At 47.5% G+C, this 12248-nt stretch overlaps 1 protein-coding gene across 7 annotated transcripts in view; it reads right to left on the bottom strand.

Annotated features, from left to right (window-relative positions):
• The window catches only part of MTUS2 (microtubule associated scaffold protein 2), a 502895-nt gene that overhangs the window by 285739 nt on the left and 204908 nt on the right, over window positions 1–12248 (bottom strand). The window lies entirely within an intron of this gene.

The following is a 12248-nucleotide window of genomic DNA, read 5'->3' as shown; positions in this document are numbered from 1 at the left end:
CTGTTCAACACTTGATGGCTCTTGTAGAAGAGGTAAGGAAAATTTATGCAGAATAAATGAGTGTTAAGCTCTGAGAGAGAGAGAATGACACCCAACTTCCTTTGAATACATCACAACTCATTGACTTACTATACCTCCTATAGCGTTGAACACTTTTCCCTATAACAATAACACTTTCTTACTCCTTGCCTGCCCACTTTATATCCTCTTCTTAAAGTTAGTCATCCATTTAAGCGTTTCTAAAGAACAGTACCACTAAATACGAAAATGACAGTATAACACATGCAGAAGTGCACCATGGACTGAATATATAACAGATACAGAATTGTAATCAACTCAATCACATTTTTAGCCTCATCATGGGATGTTTACCAGCATTATTCACAGAACCATTCATTATTAGATTTCCCCTCCACAACACTGCCTTACTGGAGTGCAGTAATCCAATGAAGACTATAACTGCTTGAAACTAACAAGATCCTTAATGCATTGCTCTGTGGTTTGTCTGATAGCAGGCGTTCAGGGATTTAATGCTCAACTGCTTTAGAGACAGCACTGTCTTCATTATTGTTATTGTCTGAGAGCCGAAATACTCAGTGCCACAGCAACACCAATGCTGGTTAAATGACTTGCTGTGCTAGGGAAGGCAGAGCGGAGAGGAATAAGATCTCCATTACAAGGCACTGGTTCTGCCCTGGCTCCTGTACTGTGGCAAGGCAGATTCATGTAGTAGTAACATCACACTGTGGAACCGGCTAGTTCCTTCCATTTCCACCACTCGAACACCTAATCCTGCAAAACTGAAATCCGTGAAAGGCTTGTCGCACTAAGGGCTCAAGATCAGCCCTCAAGTGGGTGCTCACTAACGTTTCTTGCTTGTAGTAATGGTAGCCTAGCAAGGGAAAGCACTTATGATACCACAGCTGATTATGCTTTAATCTAGCAAACCTATAAATGTGCACTTTTAAGAACAAAACATTGCCTTCATTTATATCAAGGAAAGGGCTTTGTTTTGTGTGTTTCATTTGATTATATTATGTTTATCTAAGCTATAGTTCATCCTGTTGCTCTAATACCACATACAAAACAATAAGGCAGATAAAAGGAAATAATTTAACATAACACCACAACAGCCTGTCAAATTAAGGGAAATAAGTTGACAGCAAGAGATAAAAGGTGTCAAATTCCTGGAAACATAATAGGTTTGTTCTGACCATAAAACAGTTAGATTCAAACAAAGCAAATACTGATATTACTCTATCAGATCTGTATGTCATACTCAGTTCTCTGGATGGGATGGGTTCTGCTAGATTGCTCTTTTCATTTCAAATTATAAACCAATGCTTCAAAAATTATAAACAAAATGGAATTCCACTCCTCGCTCCCAGTGCAAAAGTGAGAGCTAAACGCAACCATTTACATAGACTGGGTAGAGTAAATTTTAGTGGATTCAGCATATGCGAAAGTACCAGCTTGACAGGCTTAGACAACGAAGTTCTCTATTTTTTCACAGTACACATACAGCAACAGTGCAAGCTTCCCAATCTTGCTTCGCCAATGTGCCTTAATCCTTCTGGATCTGAGACAGTAGTTCCAGGCCCATTCCTTCCTTGTCTTCTCCACTAAAGTGATGCTGTAGGATTGAATATGACCATTTGTATTATTAAGGCTACCACTGTTACCTAGTCGCAACAAATCTTGTACAAAGTAAGTCATGTAAGGTGTGAATGGAAAAGTTATGATTTGCTAAGTATGATTATCCTGTTTATATGCATGTATCATCTTTGTATCTGAAGTTAGGAATATTGGCTATGGATTGGTATCTTACATATGTGTTCTATTTCTGGGTAACACCCCCCAGAGAGAATTTGTATCAGGGCCAACGAACTATGTGTTGATTGCCTACTAAGGACAGTCAGCTCACAATGGGCCTTTTAAGAAATTCATCCCACCCAGTAAGACTTTCCTGTGGATGCCTCAGGAAGAATATGGGATCGCTGCCTCTGTGAGTCATCAGAGCATGTACGGATATTAGGGTTGCCAATTTTCTAATCCCACAAAACTGAATGCCCTAGCCACGCCCCTTCCCCAGGGCCAAACCCCCACCCCACGTCCCTTCCCCAGGGCCACACCCCCACCCCACCCTTTCTCCACAGCCCTGCCCTTGCTCACTACATTCCCCATCCCTCAGTGGCTCGCTCTCCCCCACCCTCACTCACTCCCTTTCACTGGGCTGGGGCAAGGGGTTGGGGTGCAGGAGTGGATGACAGCTCTAACTGGGGGTGCGGGTTCTGGGGTAGGGCCAGAAATGAGGGGCTCAGGGTGCAGGAGGAGGCTCCGGACTGGGGTAGAGGGTTAGGGTGTGAGAGAGAGCAAGGGCTCTGGCTGGGGGTGCGGGCTCTCGGCGGGGGCTGTGGGGATGAGGGATTCAGGGTGTGGGAGAGGGCTATGGGTTGAGGCAGGGGGTTGGGGTGTGGGAGGGGGTGAGGGCTCTGTCTGGGGGTGTGGGCTCTGGGGTGGGGCCAGGGATTAGGGGTTTGGGGTGCAGGAGGGGGCTCCAGGTTGGGGGTGGGGAAGAGGGATTCAGGGTGTGGGAGGGGGTTCTGGGCTGGGGCAGGGGGTTGGGGTGCAGGGGGGTTGAGGGCTCCGTCTGGGGGTGAAGGCTCTGGGGTGGGGCCGGGGATGAGGGGTTTAGGATACAGGAGGGGGCTTTGGGTTTCGGAGGGCCTCAGGGCTGGGGAAAGGGATTGGTGCTCACAGTTGGGGCACGGGCTTACCTCCGGAGGCTCCCGGTCAGTGGTGCAGTGGGGGGGCTAAGGCAGGCTTCCTGCCTGTCCTGGCACAGCAGACTGCGCTGAACTCCTAAAGCGGCCAGCAGGTCCAGCTCTTAGGCAGAGGCACAGCAAGCAGATCTGCGCATTGCTCTCGCCCGCAGGCACCGCCCCCACAGCTCCCATTGGGAGTACGGAGTACGGCCAATGGGAGTATGGAGCCGGTGCTCAGGGTGGGGGCAATGCATGGAGCCCCATGAGGCCCCTCCCACCTAGGAGTTGGACCTGCTGGCCGCTTCCGGGGCACAGAGTGGAGCCAGGATAGGTAGGGACTAGCCTGCCTTAGCTCCACAGCCCTGCCGACTGGAGTTTTAATGGTTGGCGGTGCTGACCAGAGCCGCCATGGTCTCTTTTCAACCAGGCATTCTGGTCAAAATCCAGACATTTGGACACCCTAAAAGGCATGTGATATACTCATGTGACCCTGGAATCCATCTTGGGCTCGTAATTTTCTGTGTATCTGGTCTGTAGGCTTTGTTTGGGACATTAAAATTCCATGCACATGGCAGAGGATATAAAATGGAGATGTTTCAGGGGTCCCTTTGACTTCTTTTCCTGCTTCATTTCCCTGGACTGGTTTTCTAACAACTAAACTCTAAATAAGGAATAAGGACTGAAATCTGTTTTCCTGACATTTCCAGAGAGAATTTTGCAAGCTTGCAGTTTATTCCATAACTGCTTCAAACCTGACATAAGGACTTCGCAATCACTTGTATGTATACGATCTATTAACCACTTATAATTCTCTTCTACTTTTCTTTTATAATTAAACCTTTTTTAGTTTTTAGTTACTAAACGATTGGTATCAGTGTGATTATTGGGTAAAACCTGAGTTACAGATTGACCTGGCTAAGTGGCTGATCCCTTGGATTAGAAGGACCCTAATTCTGATGAAACTGGTTTTCAGTAACCACTCATCATAAAGTCCAGTGTCTGGGTGGTGAGCCAAGGGCTGGAATCTCAAGGAGACTGTGGTTTTGACTTCTAGTTAACCAGTGTGGTGACACACAAGTTCACTTTTGTTCTGGGTTTGGTCTAATCTAATGATAGAATAACCACCAGTTTGGGGGACCCTCTTTCTCCGCAGTGTGTCCTGAATTTGGTATTCTCAGCTGTGATTCACTGAGGCACAGTGACAATGAAGCCAGCCAGCCAAACAGGCAGTTGTGAGAACTGTACTCACTCCAAATGCTCATTTCACATGAATCGTTCAATGGCTATCAGAAAATAATGGGGTTCAGCAACTGTTCACCTGAGCTGGATCCTAAGAAATGACTGAGAGGTAAAAGCTCTGTATCAAATTACCAAATCATATGTGCCATCAAGTAAATTGAAACAATTTTTACTATATGATGGCTTGCGGTTTAGATGAAAGAAGATATTTGTTTCGGACCTGGTCTACACTAGGACTTTAGGTCGAATTTAGCAGCGTTAAATCGATGTAAACCTGCACCCGTCCACACAATGAAGCCCTTTATTTCGACTTAAAGGGCTCTTAAAATCGATTTCCTTACTCCACCCCTGACAAGTGGATTAGCGCTTAAATCGACGTTGCCGGCTCGAATTTGGGGTACTGTGGACACAATTCGATGGTATTGGCCTCCGGGAGCTATCCCAGAGTGCTCCATTATGACCGCTCTGGACAGCACTCTCAACTCAGATGCACTGGCCAGGTAGACAGGAAAAGAACCGCGAACTTTTGAATCTCATTTCCTGTTTGGCCAGCATGGCAAGCTGCAGGTGACCATGCAGAGCTCATCAGCACAGGTGACCATGATGGAGTCCCAGAATCGCAAAAGAGCTCCAGCGTGGACCAAACGGGAGGTACGGGATCTGATCGCTGTTTGGGGAGAGGAATCCGTGCTATCAGAACTCCGTTCCAGTTTTCGAAATGCCAAAACCTTTGTCAAAATCTCCCAGGGCATGAAGGACAGAGGCCATAACAGGGACCCGAAGCAGTGCCGCGTGAAACTGAAGGAGCTGAGGCAAGCCTACCAGAAAACCAGAGAGGCGAACAGCCGCTCTGGGTCAGAGCCCCAAACATGCCGCTTCTTTGATGAGCTGCATGCCATTTTAGGGGGTTCAGCCACCACTACCCCAGCCGTGTTGTTTGACTCCTTCAATGGAGATGGAGGCAATACGGAAGCAGGTTTTGGGGACGAAGAAGATGATGAGGAGGAGGAGGTTGTAGATAGCTCACAGCAAGCAAGCGGAGAAACCGGTTTTCCCGACAGCCAGGAACTGTTTCTCGCCCTAGACCTGGAGCCAGGACCCCCCGAACCCACCCAAGGCTGCCTCCTGGACCCAGCAGGCGGAGAAGGGACCTCTGGTGAGTGTACCTTTTAAAATACTATACATGGTTTAAAAGCAAGCATGTGAAAGGATTACTTTGCCCTGGCATTTGCAGTTCTCCTAGATGTAGTCCTAAAGCCTTTGCAAAAGGTTTCTGGGGAGGGCAGCCTTATTGCGTCCTTCATGGTAGGACACTTTACCACTCCAGGCCAGTAACACGTACTCGGGAATCATTGTAGAACAAAGCATTGCAGTGTATGTTTGCTGGCATTCAAACAACATCCGTTCTTTATCTCTCTGTGTTATCCTCAGGAGAGTGAGATATAATTCATGGTCACCTGGTTGAAATAGAGTGCTTTTCTTCAGGGGACACTCAGAGGAGCCCATTCCTGCTGGGCTGTTTGCCTGTGGCTAAACAGAAATGTTCCCCGCTGTTAGCCACAGGGAGGGGGGAAGGTTGAGGAGGTAGTCACACGGTAGGAGGAGGCAAAATGCGACCTTGTAACGAAAGCACATGTGCTATGTATGTAATGTTAACAGCAAGGTTTACCCTGAAAGAGTGTAGCCACTGTTTTATAAAATGTGTCTTTTTAAATACCGCTGTCCCTTTTTTTTTCTCCACCAGCTGCATGTGTTTCAATGATTACAGGATCTTCTCCTTCCCAGAGGCTAGTGAAGCTTAGAAAGAAAAAAAACGCACTCGCGATGAAATCTTCTCCGAGCTCATGCTGTCCTCCCACACTGACAGAGCACAGACGAATGCGTGGAGGCAAATAATGTCAGAGTGCAGGAAAGCACAAAATGACCGGGAGGAGAGGTGGCGGGCTGAAGAGAGTAAGAGGCAGGCTGAAGAGAGTAAGTGGCGGGCTGAAGACAGGGCTGAAGCTCAAATGTGGCAGCAGCGTGATGAGAGGAGGCAGGATTCAATGCTGAGGCTGCTGCAGGACCAAACCAGTACGCTCCATTGTATGGTTGAGCTGCAGCAAAGGCAGCTGGAGCACAGACTGCCACTGCAGCCCCTCTGTAACCAACCGCCCTCCTCCCCAAGTTCCATAGCCTCCACACCCAGACGCCTAAGAACGCGGTGGGGGGGCCTCTGGCCAACCAGCCACTCCACCACAGAGGATTGCCCAAAAAAAAGAAGGCTGTCATTCAATAAATTTTAAAGTTGTAAACTTTTAAAGTGCTGTGCTTAAAGTGCTGTGCGGCATTTTCCTTCCCTCCTCCACCACCCCTCCTGGGCTACCTTGGTAGTCATCCCCCTATTTGTGTGATGAATGAATAAAGAATGAATGAATGAATGTGAAGCAACAATGACTTTATTGCCTCTGCAAGCGGTGATTGAAGGGAGGAGGGGCGGGTGGTTAGCTTACAGGGAAGTAGAGTGAACCAAGGGGTGGGGGGTTTCATCAAGGAGAAACAAACAGAACTTTCACACCGTAGCCTGGCCAGTCATGAAACTGGTTTTCAAAGCTTCTCTGATGCGTACCGCGCCCTCCTGTGCTCTTCTAACCACCCTGGTGTCTGGCTGCGCGTAACCAGCAGCCAGGCAATTTGCCTCAACCTCCCACCCCGCCATAAACGTCTCCCCCTTACTCTCACAGATATTCTGGAGCACACAGCAAGCAGTAATAACAGTGGGAATATTGGTTTCGCTGAGGTCTAAGCGAGTCAGTAAACTGCGCCAGCGCGCCTTTAAACGTCCAAATGCACATTCTACCACCATTCTGCACTTGCTCAGCCTGTAGTTGAACAGCTCCTGACTACTGTCCAGGCTGCCTGTGTACGGCTTCATGAGCCATGGCATTAAGGGGTAGGCTGGGTCCCCAAGGATACATATAGGCATTTCAACATCCCCAACAGTTATTTTCTGGTCTGGGAATAAAGTCCCTTCCTGCAGCTTTTGAAACAGACCAGAGTTCCTGAAGATGCGAGCATCATGCACCTTTCCCGGCCATCCCATGTTGATGTTGGTGAAACGTCCCTTGTGATCCACCAGAGCTTGCAGCACTATCGAAAAGTACCCCTTGTGGTTTATGTACTCGGCGGCTTGGTGCTCCGGTGCCAAGATAGGGATATGGGTTCCGTCTATAGCCCCACCACAGTTAGGGAATCCCATTGCAGCAAAGCCATCCACTATGACCTGCACATTTCCCAGGGTCACTACCCTTGATATCAGCAGATCTTTGATTGCGTGGGCTACTTGCATCACAGCAGCCCCCACAGTAGATTTGCCCACTCCAAATTGATTCCCAACTGACCGGTAGCTGTCTGGCGTTGCAAGCTTCCACAGGGCTATCGCCACTCGCTTCTCAACTGTGAGGGCTGCTCTCATCTTGGCATTCATGCGCCTCAGGGCAGGGGAAAGCAAGTCACAAAGTTCCATGAAAGTGCCCTTACGCATGCGAAAGTTTCGCAGCCACTGGGAATTGTCCCAGACCTGCAACACTATGCGGTCCCACCAGTCTGTGCTTGTTTCCCGAGCCCAGAATCGGCGTTCCACAGCATGAACCTGCCCCATTAGCACCATGATGCATGCATTGTCAGGGCCCATGCTTTCAGAGAAATCTGTGTCCATGTCCTGATCACTCACGTGACCGCGCTGACGTCGCCTCCTCGCCCGGTATCGCTTTGCCAGCTTCTGGTGCTGCATATACTGCTGGATAATGCGTGTGGTGTTTAATGTGCTCCTAATTGCCAAAGTGAGCTGAGCGGCCTCCATGCTTGCCTTGGTATGGCGTCCGCACAGAAAAAAGGCGCGGAACGATTGTCTGCCGTTGCTCTGACGGAGGGAGGGGCGACTGACGACACGGCTTACAGGGTTGGCTTCAGGGAGTTAAAATCAACAAAGGGGGTGCCTGTACATCAAGGAGTATTTCAGGCAGGACTTCACGGAGGGTTCCAATAAGAAATGGTGCACCTAAGTTATCGTTCTTATTGGAACAAGGAGGTTAGCCTGGCCTCTGATTGATACATGGCTAGATTTACCTCGCTGCACCTTCTCTGTGAGTGACTGCAGTGTGACCTAGAGGAATGAGTCCCTAGACAGGGGAGGAGGCAAATGAGTACAAAACAAATCTGGTCTATTTCTTGTTTTGACCCACTCCATCTATCTTTTACATCTTTGGCTGGCAGCAGACGGTGGAGAAGGACTGCATGCCATCCACATCTCATGGCTGCTCGGCAGAAGATGGTACAATACGACTGCTAGCAATCCTCATCTCTTGCCTGCCTGGCAGAAGATGGTACAGTACGACTGCTAGCAGTCCGTATCGCCTGCCCGCTCACCATAAGACGGTTCAATAGGACTGACTGCAGGACTAAAGAGAATGACCTGCTCAAGTCACTCCAAATTTAGTCCCTGCACCCATGTCTGCCCAGGCACTCCCAGCCGACGTGGCCAGGAGCACCTCGGACACGACGAGGACGACTACCAGTTGTATTGCACCGTCTGCTGCCAGAAGGCAATGGGTTGCTGCTACTGTGCAGCAAAGCCGTACCGCGTCTGCCAGCACCCAGGAGACATAGGGTGACGGTTACCTGAGCGGGCTCCATGCTTGCCGTGGTATGGCGTCTGCACAGGTAACTCAGGAAAAAAGGTGCAAAATGATTGTCTGCCCTTGCTTTCACGGAGGGAGGGAGGGAACAGGGGCCTGACGATACGTACCCAGAACCACCCGCGACAATGTTTTAGCCCCATCAGAGTGCTCCATTGTGACTGCTCTGGACAGCACTCTCAGATGCCCGATTGTTTGCCGTTGCTCTGACGCCGGGAGGGGCGACTGAGGACACGGCTTACAGGGTTGGCTTCAGGGAGCTAAAATCAACAAAGGGGGTGGCTTTACATCAAGGAGTATTTCAGGCAGGACTTCACGGAGGGTTCCAATAAGAAATGGTGCACCTAAGTTATTGTCCTTATTGGAACAAGAAGGTTAGCCTGGCCTCTGATTGATACATGGCTAGATTTACCTCGCTGCACCTTCTCTGTAAGTGACTGCAGTGTGATCTAGAAGAATGAGTCCCCTAGACAGGGGAGGGGGGGAAGCAAATGAGTACAAAACAAATCTGGTCTATTTCTTGTTTTGATCCACTCCATCTATCTTTTACATCTTTGGCTGGCAGCAGACGGTGCAGAAGGACTGCATGCCATCCACATCTCATGGCTGCTCGGCAGAAGATGGTACAGTACGACTGCTAGCAGTCCGTATCGCCTGCCCGCTCACCATAAGACAGTTCAATAGGACTGACTGCAGGACTAAAGAGAATGACCTGCTCAAGTCACTCCAAATTTAGTCCCTGCGCCCATGTCTGCCCAGGCGCTCCCAGCCGACGTGGCCAGGAGCACCTCGGACATGACGATGACGGCTACCAGTCGTACTGTACCGTCTGCTGCCACAAGGCAAGGGGTTGCTGCTACTGTGTAGCAATGCCGTACCGTGTCTGCCAGCACCCAGGAGACATAGGGTGACGGTTACCTGAGCTTGCTCCATGCTTGCAGTGGTATGGCGTCTGCACAGGTAACTCAGGAAAAAAGGGGCGAAATGATTGTCTGCCCTTGCTTTCACGGAGGGAGGGAGGGAACGGGGGCCTGACAACACGTACCCAGAACCACCCGCGACAATGTTTTAGCCCCATCAGGCATTGGGATCTCAACCCAGAATTCCAATGGGCAGCGGAGACTGCGGGATAGCTACCCACAGTGCAACGCTCCGGAAGTTGACTCTAGCCTCAGTACTGTGGAAGCGCTCCGCTGAGTTAATGCACTTAATGCACTTAGAGCATTTTCTGTGGGGACACACACACTCGAATATATAAAACCGATTTCTAAAAAACCGACTTCTATAAATTCGACCTTATTCCGTAGTGTAGACATACCCTCAGAATGGATTCTAATAGAGAGGTGTCCACAAGACAAGAATCACTTTCACAATTATTGCGAATTGATACTTTCATTGGCAGTCTAATCATTGAAGCAAAGGGTAGAATAGGCACGAATGGTAGACTGAACCTTAGTTTGTTCTAGAGAGCGAAACATATTCCTAGAAACCTGTGTGGAAGCTTACACTGCCACTGCTTATATTATGCCTGTTCCACGGTTAAAGGATATCATTTTCCAATGCTGTCACTCTGGCATATTTCATAAGCAATATATTCCTTTTCAGAGACACGGTTCAAAAAAAAAAAGACGGATAAAGATGGCTTAAGAAGTCAAAAAGCTGTCAAAGGGAAAAATGGGTTGTATAAGACTTAAGGATACAAACTATAAAGATGACAAAGAAAAATACTAACCAATACTGCATGGGTATTAAGGAAAGAAAATACTGCAAATAAAAGAGGGATTGCCCAGGAAGTAAAGGAAAACAATAGAAGATACTTGTAATAAATAAAAAGAATAGATCAGTAAGGAAAACCAGTGAATCACCAGAGAACAGTGGAAAGAACACAGGAACAAGATATGGCAGAAAAATTAAACAAGTTCTTCATCTCACTGTTCATAAGGGAAATTGGAGGTGAGATGACAGAAATGGAAATAACGTGTCTGGGGCAACACAATGAAAAACTCAAGGCATTAGGCAATCATTCCAGAACAAGTTTTGTGTAATTTAAAAATCAATAAAAAACAGATGGAATGCCAAGGTCAGATGGGTTACACATCAAGATACAGAGGGAGATGGCACAACAGATCGTAAGCAGTCCAACAAGAGTTATTTTTAATAGTACCTTTGAAATTGGTGAGATAACAATGGGCTGGAGAGATGCAAACGTAATGAAATTCTTTAAGAAGGAAGCTATGGGGAGCGAAGGAATTAAATCTGGCCTTGATGGCAGACAAGATCCTAGAGATAATCAGTGATGAGATCACAAAATAACTAGAAAAATATGACTTGATAATTAATGGCCAACTGTTTCATAAGGGATAAATCTCGTCAATTAGAAACTTTAAGATGACATTACAGAAAAGAAACAGAGGCAAGGCACAGACAGATACTGCTTGGATTTCCAGATGGTGTTCCATACAGTAAGACATGGGGTAGGTGAGGTAAAATATTTTATCAGACCAACTTTTGTGGTAGAAAGTACAAGCTTTTGAGCTCCACAGAGCTCTTCTTCTGGTCTAGAGGAGGAGGCTCAATCCAGAGTGTCTGAGCTAAACACAAGTTGGGATAGATTGTTAAGCAGAAGGCATATCGTGTTGGAGCCAGTCACTTGCAATGAAGTGGGCAACTGGGCTTAGATTGTTATGCACAGATTGTTTAATTGGGCAATTAAAGGTAGCAGGCAATGTGGTGTGGTACAAACTGTTGTAATGAGCCATAAAATCAGTGTCCCTGTTAAAGTCCATGTTTTTTGGTGTCTACCTCACCTACCTTCTCTCTCTTATATTCTGGGACCAACATGGCTACAACACCACTTTAATGAAGTAAGACACAATGCATAATCTAGACAAGTCTAATACGTGGAAGACAGCATGTCCTTGAATGAACAAAGAAATGGACTGGCAAAAGCAGAGACTGCAAAATGAAAAGTACAGAGTGAATAAAATCATTTTATTTATGAAGAGGGTGAATAAAAATCATTCATTTGAACCATCAGATAAGTGACTAAATATGTTAGCATGCCCATTCCCTGTGTTTGCCTCTCCCATAAACTTACATTGTCTCTGAGTTTCCACCTTTTAAGGACTGTCTCATCCTTCCCTTCCTTCAAGCTCTTACATCTCCACTCAGTGTCAGTATTGTTTCTAGCTTCCTAGCCCTCCACCCGGGTCCCCCTATATTCCTGTGTCACTTACAGCTTTACTACCTTATTCTGTGATCTTGTAAATTCTCAGAAGTTATGCAGAGACGGGTTTGGCCAATATTTGCAAATAGGACCACAGAGAAAAAAATCCAGGTACTGAGGCAATACAGCACCAATTTCACCAAGATGGCGATAGGAGGCACTGTGCTGCTGGAGGTACTGACTTTCTGATGAGATGCAAAACTAAGATCCAGACAAACTGTGCTTTTAACTATCGAACGGCACTCTTTTCAAGGGCAGAGTTGGTGTTAAGCACTATGTTGGGGTCATATTCTATTCTGCCCACCTAAATGCCTTAGGGAGTTTTTAACTGCAGCTTTACTT

Source organism: Lepidochelys kempii, chromosome 1 (assembly GCF_965140285.1).
Source record: "Lepidochelys kempii isolate rLepKem1 chromosome 1, rLepKem1.hap1, whole genome shotgun sequence".
In the NCBI taxonomy this organism is placed as follows: domain Eukaryota; kingdom Metazoa; phylum Chordata; order Testudines; family Cheloniidae; genus Lepidochelys; species Lepidochelys kempii.
The sequence above is the reverse complement of the archived record's forward strand: the minus strand, read 5'-3'. Positions and strand labels throughout refer to the sequence as shown.